Raw genomic sequence first — 6,945 nt, forward strand, 5'->3', positions numbered from 1 at the left:
CGAAGATCACTATTCAATTGGCTAACAAGTCCAATATATATCCTAAGGGAGTCCTTGAGGACGTGTTAGTTCAAGTGAATCAGTTAATCTTTCCGGTTGATTTCTACATCGTGGATATGCACAATGGAGATAATTGTTCATCTACTTCGTTACTTGGGAGACCGTTTATGAAGACTGCAAAGACGAATATTGATTTTGATAGTGGTGCACTCACTATGGAATTTGATAAGGAGATCATACGGTTCAATATTTTTGAAACCATGCGCTATCCTAGTGATGTTCACTCAGCTTTCTCCATTGATGTTATTGGTTCGTTAGCACAACAAATGTTTGAATTGAATGCTGACGACGAACTTGCAGTTGTGTTACACAACAACATTGATTTGGACGTTCATGGGAAACCGACCTTGAACGTTAAATTATCCAAAGAGCTAGTGGATATGTGTGGTGCTTTAACAGCACTACAAGAAACTAAACCGGGTAATATTTCTTATATTTCTTTACCCATAACTACTGAGGTTCATTTACCTTCTACTGTGCAGGCACCGAAACTTGAATTGAAGCCGCTTCCGGATCACTTAAAGTACGCGTACTTGGGTGATAAGAAGAATTTCCGGTGACTATTGCAAAGAACCTCACCCCAAGATAAGAAGAACGTCTACTTAGGGTTCTGAAAGAGCACAAAACGGTTATTGGTTGGAAAATTGCTGATATCAAAGGCATTAGTCCATCCATGTGCATGCATAGCATCCTAATGGAAGATGATTTCAAGCTAGTACGTGATGCTCAACGTAGGCTTAACCCCCCAATGATGGAGGTCGTGAAGAAAGGGATCCTCAAATTACTAAGTGTGGGGGTGATTTGCCCAATTTCTGACAGCAAATGGGTTAGCCCGGTTCAAGTGGTGCCTAAGAAATTAGGTGTCACTGTTGTTAGAAATCAAGATGATGAACTTGTTCCTACAAGAGTTCAAACATGATGGAGAGTATGCATAGACTACAGAAAGCTTAATACAGCAACCCGAAAGAATCACTTTCCTTTGCCTTTCATTGATCAGATGTTAGAGAGGTTAGCTGGACACTCACATTATTGCTTTTTAGATGGTTATTCGGGATACAATCAGATTTTTATTGCGCCGGAGGATCAGGAGAAGACTACTTTTACTTGCCCTTTTGGTACGTTTGCCTATAGACGAATGTCGTTTGGTCTTTGCAATGCACCTGCAACTTTTCAGAGGTGTATGGTCAGTATATTTTCTGACTATATGGAGCGCATTATTGAGGTATTTATGGATGATTTTAGTGTTTATGGTGATTCATTTGATTTTTGTTTACAAAATCTTGAACTTGTGCTTAAAAGATGCATAAACATTAATCTTGTTCTTAATTGGGAGAAATGTCACTTTATGGTAAACCATGGCATAGTGCTTGGTCACACTGTGTCCTCTCGAGGGATTGAAGTTGACAAAGCAAAGATAGACTTAATAAGAAACTTACAATATCCCACTTCGGTGAGGGAAATTCGTTCTTTTCTTGGTCATGCAGGTTTTTACAGGCACTTTATCAAGGATTTCTCCAAAATCTCAATGTCGATGTGTAGATTATTGCAAAAAGAGGTTATTTTTTACTTCAACAAGGAGTGCAAGGATGCCTTTGATAAATTAAAAGAATTGTTGACAACTGCGCCAATTATAAAGTCACCAGATTGGAGTTTACCATTTGAATTAATGTGTGATGCAAGTGACTATGCAGTTGGAGCCGTTTTGGGTCAAAGAGTAGACAAGTTGTCTCATGTGATTTATTATGCATCTAGGACCCTAAACGATGCCTAAATCAACTATTCTACCATCGAGAAAGAATTTTTGGCTATAGTGTTTGCACTTGAAAAATTTAGATCCTATTTGGTTGGTTCAAAAGTGGTTATGTATTCCGATCATGCAGCACTTCGGTACCTATTAAAGAAGAAAGAAGCTAAGCCAAGACTTATACGGTGGATACTACTATTGCAAGAATTTGATTATGAAATAAAAGATAAAAGAGGTGTTGAAAATACTGTTGCTGATCATCTTAGTAGACTTGTTGTTTCCGAAGAAGAACTTCCTTTACAAGATCGTTTTCCAGACGAACAACTTTTCTCAATTGAAGATTCAACACCTTGGTACGCGGATATAGTGAACTATTTGGTTACAAGACAAGTACCTAGTACAATGTCTAATTTTCAAAAGCTTAAGCTTAAGAAAATAGCCAAGCAGTATGTGTGGGATGAGCCATACTTGTAGAAATACGGTTCTGATCAAATCATTCGCAGGTGCGTACCAAATTCTGAATTTCAATCAATTCTTACTTTCTGTCATACTTATGCATGTGGTGGTCACTTTGATTCTAAATGTACCGCTTTCAAAGTACTTGAAAGTGGCTTTTATTGGCCTACCTTATTCGAGGATGCATATATTTTTTGCAAATCTTGTGATAGATGTCAAAGAACGGTCAACCTAGGTGCTCGAAATCAAATTCCACTCACACCAATTCTTGTTGTTGAAGTATTTGATGTGTGGGGAATTGATTTATGGGTCCTTTTGAAAATTCTAATGGAAAATTTTATATACTTCTTGCCGTGGATTATGTTTCAAAATGGGTGGAAGCTAAAGCCACCCCTACTAATGATTCTCAAGTTGTTTGTGAGTTTGTGAAGGAATATATTTTTTCTAGACATGGTACACCAAGAGTGATTATCAGTGACGTAGGTTCGCATTTTTAAAAATCCTTCCATGCTCTACTCAAGAAGTACAACATAACACACGAGGTTGGTACGCCATATCACCCACAAACTAGTGGGCAAGCCGAAATCTCAAACCGTGAGATTAAATCCATTCTTGAGAAAACCGTTAACACTACACGAAAAGATTAGAGTTATAGGCTTAATGATGCACTTTGGGCATATAGAACGGCATACAAGACACCGATTGGTATGTCTCCATATCGGTTGGTTTATGGAAAAGCTTGTCATCTTCCGGTTGAACTTGAACACAAGGCTTATTGAGCGATAAAGATGTGCAACATGGATTATGATAATGGGGGGAAACAAAGGAAGTTACAACTCAATGAGCTAGAGGAGATACGTAATGACGCTTATGAGAGTTCTCGTATATACAAGGAGAAGACAAAACTTTTCCATGACAAGATGATTTCTCGAAAGAGTTTTGTTGTGGGTCAAAAAGTTCTTTTATTTAATACTCGTCTTCGATTATTTCCTGGGAAGCTAAGGTCCATATGGATAGGACCGTATGTTGTTACTAATGTTTTTCCTTATGGTGCAGTTGAAATTAATAGTACGAAAAATGGAACAACTTTCAAAGTAAACGGCCATAGATTGAAGCCTTATTATGAAAATTTCTCTAAGGAGAATGTAGAAGTAATGAGACTTGAAGATTTACTCCCTCTGGAGGAGTAGCATCATTGGAATGCCAAGTCGGGCTGAGGACATTAAACTAAACGCTAAATGGGAGGCAACCCATCGGTTTTGTATCTCTATCCTTTTTTTTTTGATTTTCTTAGTTTTTCATATCATATCTTGCATTCCCATCTTAGATTTTACAAGTCCTATTTCTTTAATGAAAGTTTTGACGAATTCTCGTCAGAAAATTCTGACTGCGCACTTGTTAAGAAAATAGCTCTCGAGACTTCATAGGAGTCCGATTTGAGTGGTTGACACCAAAACTTAAAGATGACAGACATATATTTCTTTTCAAAAAAGAAAATCTGAATTTGGAGTCTGTTAAGTTGGAGCGATAGGCCTGGACATTTGAGTTTCGGTATTTTTCCAGAACTTTTTCCGATTGCATGTCAGTCAGTCCGGAGGTCATAAAAGTCATATCGTTTATCGAAACACTGTGATCTTTTGACTCCTTATAGAAAAGACGTAGGCGAACAACTTTCGTTTAGGATGTTTTTCCTAGTTCTCTACCCATTTGTACATATTTCGAGTTTAATTTTTTGTTGCGTCAGAAATCAGAATTTTCGGTTTTGAATAGGGCTGTCAACGGATAAATATCCGTCGGATATTAGACAATCCGATAAGGTTAAGGTTAAGAATTATCGGATATCCGATATCCGTTAACATCCGGCGGATATCAAAAATACAAACCGATATCGTTAACGTTAATCTATCGGATAACGGATATTTATCCGTTAAAATCCGATAACGCCTGTCACAGAAGCAAATGCAGAAATGCTGAAAATTTAGGTTGTTCTTCAAGTTTTTTGACAGTCTTTTTTGTTCAGGTGTAAGAAATACAAACCACACAAACACCTCAGTCACATCACACATGAAAAAACAAACAACAACAGAGTCTGCAACTACAAACAAAAAACCACACTCAAACAGGCTAGATCTTCTTTGTTGGTTTCATTTTGCATCAACTTCAGTCGACGACTTCCATATCTGCATTCACAATCACAAAAACCTGGTTAGGGTAGCTCAATACTTGGACACTATATTAGCTCATCTACTAGCGTATGAGATCTAATATGCTTTTACATGTTACAGTTCTAATTACAGTTCTGGAACAAGTGCAATATGGTAGCTCATCTAATGTTACAGTTCTAATATGGTAGCTCATCTAATATTAATATTGTTACAGTTCTAATATGGAAAAGAATTAAGTAAAGGAAAAGAAACAAAGATTTACCTGCATCAAAGAAGTCTGGCAGCCAATCACTTAAGCATAGCAATGCTTGGACTGCCTGAAGTTCCAACTCTGTTGGATGCTTTATGACTTTCAGACATTCTGAGAACAACATGAATAAAGTATTAGTAAAACACAGAACATGAAAGTCATAAAGCATAAAGCATGTTGTTCAAGAAATAGAAAAACTCTGTTGGATGTTATCGATTTCAACCAATAATAAAACTCTAATCCTTTACCTAAACTCATACAAGTTATACTCACTCACACAGACACACTGACCTTGGTATTTCCAAACTCCGTGTTTGCAGATCCTGCTGCAGAGTTACAAGCACCAGTCTTCAGCCCTGCAAGCAAGTAAAACATCAGTTTACCTATATATCTCCAAGAAATCCAGAAAATACAACAAATCAAACGTTGAAGACAAATTCTATCACAACATAAGATGTTTTAACTTCCCAAAATCTCAAATCGAACTAGAGGTTAAATGAAGTTTTAACCCAAAATACACCCAACATTTAACTGAAGAATCAATAATTGGAACTTAGCATATCATTTCACACGCACAAAATGAACTAAACCGGTAACCCCTAAATCGAAGTTGAAGCTGCTTCATACAAGAATGAAAACATCAAAACAATTGAAAGAAACCCTAGCTTACCTTGAGGATTTTCGCACAGCTGATTCAAACAACACAAAAAACTAAATCAGTAATCCCTAATCGAACTATTCAAAATCCAACTATTCAATCTCACTTTCAATTACCTAAATCAACAGAGAAACAAAGAAAATAAACAAAAAACTTACAGAATCATACTCACCAAGATCCACACCGACCTCTGTTCAACTTCTTCAAATCTCCTTATCCCTCCTCGAGTCCTCGTTTTCTCCTCCAAAAATTCCCACTGCCAAAATATCTAGAACTCAGAAGATTAGATTACGATTAGGTTCTCCCTGTCGGCAGCGGGCAACATATATCTAGGGGTAGGAAATTACAAGTACACCCCTAGACTATCGGATATCGGATATTAACCTAACGGAAAGGCCTATTCCAATATCGTTATCGTTAAGAGAAAATATCCGATAAAATATCCGATTCTGATATCCGATATCCGATATGTCGGATAAAATCCTATAGGATATCGGATTTCGGAAATGGATATCGGATATCGGTTATCCGTTGCCAGCCCTAGTTTTGAACATTGAGGACAATGTTGAGTTTAAGTGTGGGGGAGTAGTTAAGCATGTTTGGATTGTATGAAAAAATAAATAAAATAAGATAAAACATACTCTTTGATTTCTTTCATTCTTGAGACTTCATCTTTTGGAGTTAATTATGAGTTATTTAGGATGTCACTCTAAACCTTTTAAGGTTGAAACAGTTCTTACGGGTATAGATTGAGTTCCACTTTATCATTCTAAAATCCTTAATTATATATAAGTTCATAATTAATTGCGAAACTAAGCTATCGTAGTCGTTTAAAAAAATTATCCTCGCAATTAATCATTACTGAATCACTTCCTTTTTTTATTTTTGCAGTTATATGTTTCTCTAAAGTGATTTGGTGGGATCCTGATACTGTCGTGGATGTCGTAGCAAGGTAATCATTGGTTGAGTTTATAAAATCCCCATAAGACAATTGTGTTACACTCATAAAGAGTGGGCCGGAAAAAAAAAAGAGAGAAAAGAAAAAGAAAAAGAAACTATATATATATAAGGCTCCTCTTCATTTATCGACACTTGGATAACAATACGTGTGATACGTTGTCCCTGTTTCCGTCGCCTAAGAAAGCGTGGAACGCAGGATCCAAGGCAACTATCACGTATTTGTTGAAAAGGAACATGCTCTAAGAATATCTAATCATGTAGTCGATAAAAATAAAAACCATATCATCATTATATAACAAGTCAAAAAGACTATTGATGAGGTTCTTGACACTTGGGTGGCAGTATGCGTGAAACGTTGTCCCTGTCCCCGTCACCTAAGCAAGCGTGGAACGCAGGATCCAAGGCAACTATCGCATACTTGTTGAAAAGGAAACATGCGCTTAGAGTATCTAATCATGTGTTCAAGTTAAATGGGTGCTTCTCTCAACTATTGCGCTATAAATATATATCCTTTGACGACATTCATACAAGTATTGTGGGTAACATCTTTCACTTAAGTCAACATTTGCACACTTCACTTTTCTATTTCCATTATCTTGTCTATCCATGTGATTTCAGTATGCGAGTGTTGTGACAAACATTGCAACAAGAA

At 36.8% G+C, this 6,945-nt stretch overlaps 1 long non-coding RNA gene across 1 annotated transcript; it reads right to left on the bottom strand.

Annotated features, from left to right (window-relative positions):
- Positions 1-4,966: 4,966 nt before the first annotated feature.
- LOC113295956 lies at positions 4,967-5,734 on the bottom strand. Its single transcript, XR_003332956.1, has 3 exons — positions 5,506-5,734; positions 5,346-5,364; positions 4,967-5,031 (listed from the first exon to the last, which is right to left on the bottom strand). It is a non-coding gene; the product is annotated as an uncharacterized LOC113295956 (long non-coding RNA).
- Between the last annotated feature and the right edge of the window lie 1,211 nt (positions 5,735-6,945).

Source organism: Papaver somniferum, chromosome 7 (genome assembly GCF_003573695.1).
Source record: "Papaver somniferum cultivar HN1 chromosome 7, ASM357369v1, whole genome shotgun sequence".
Classification (NCBI taxonomy): Eukaryota; Viridiplantae; Streptophyta; class Magnoliopsida; order Ranunculales; family Papaveraceae; genus Papaver; species Papaver somniferum.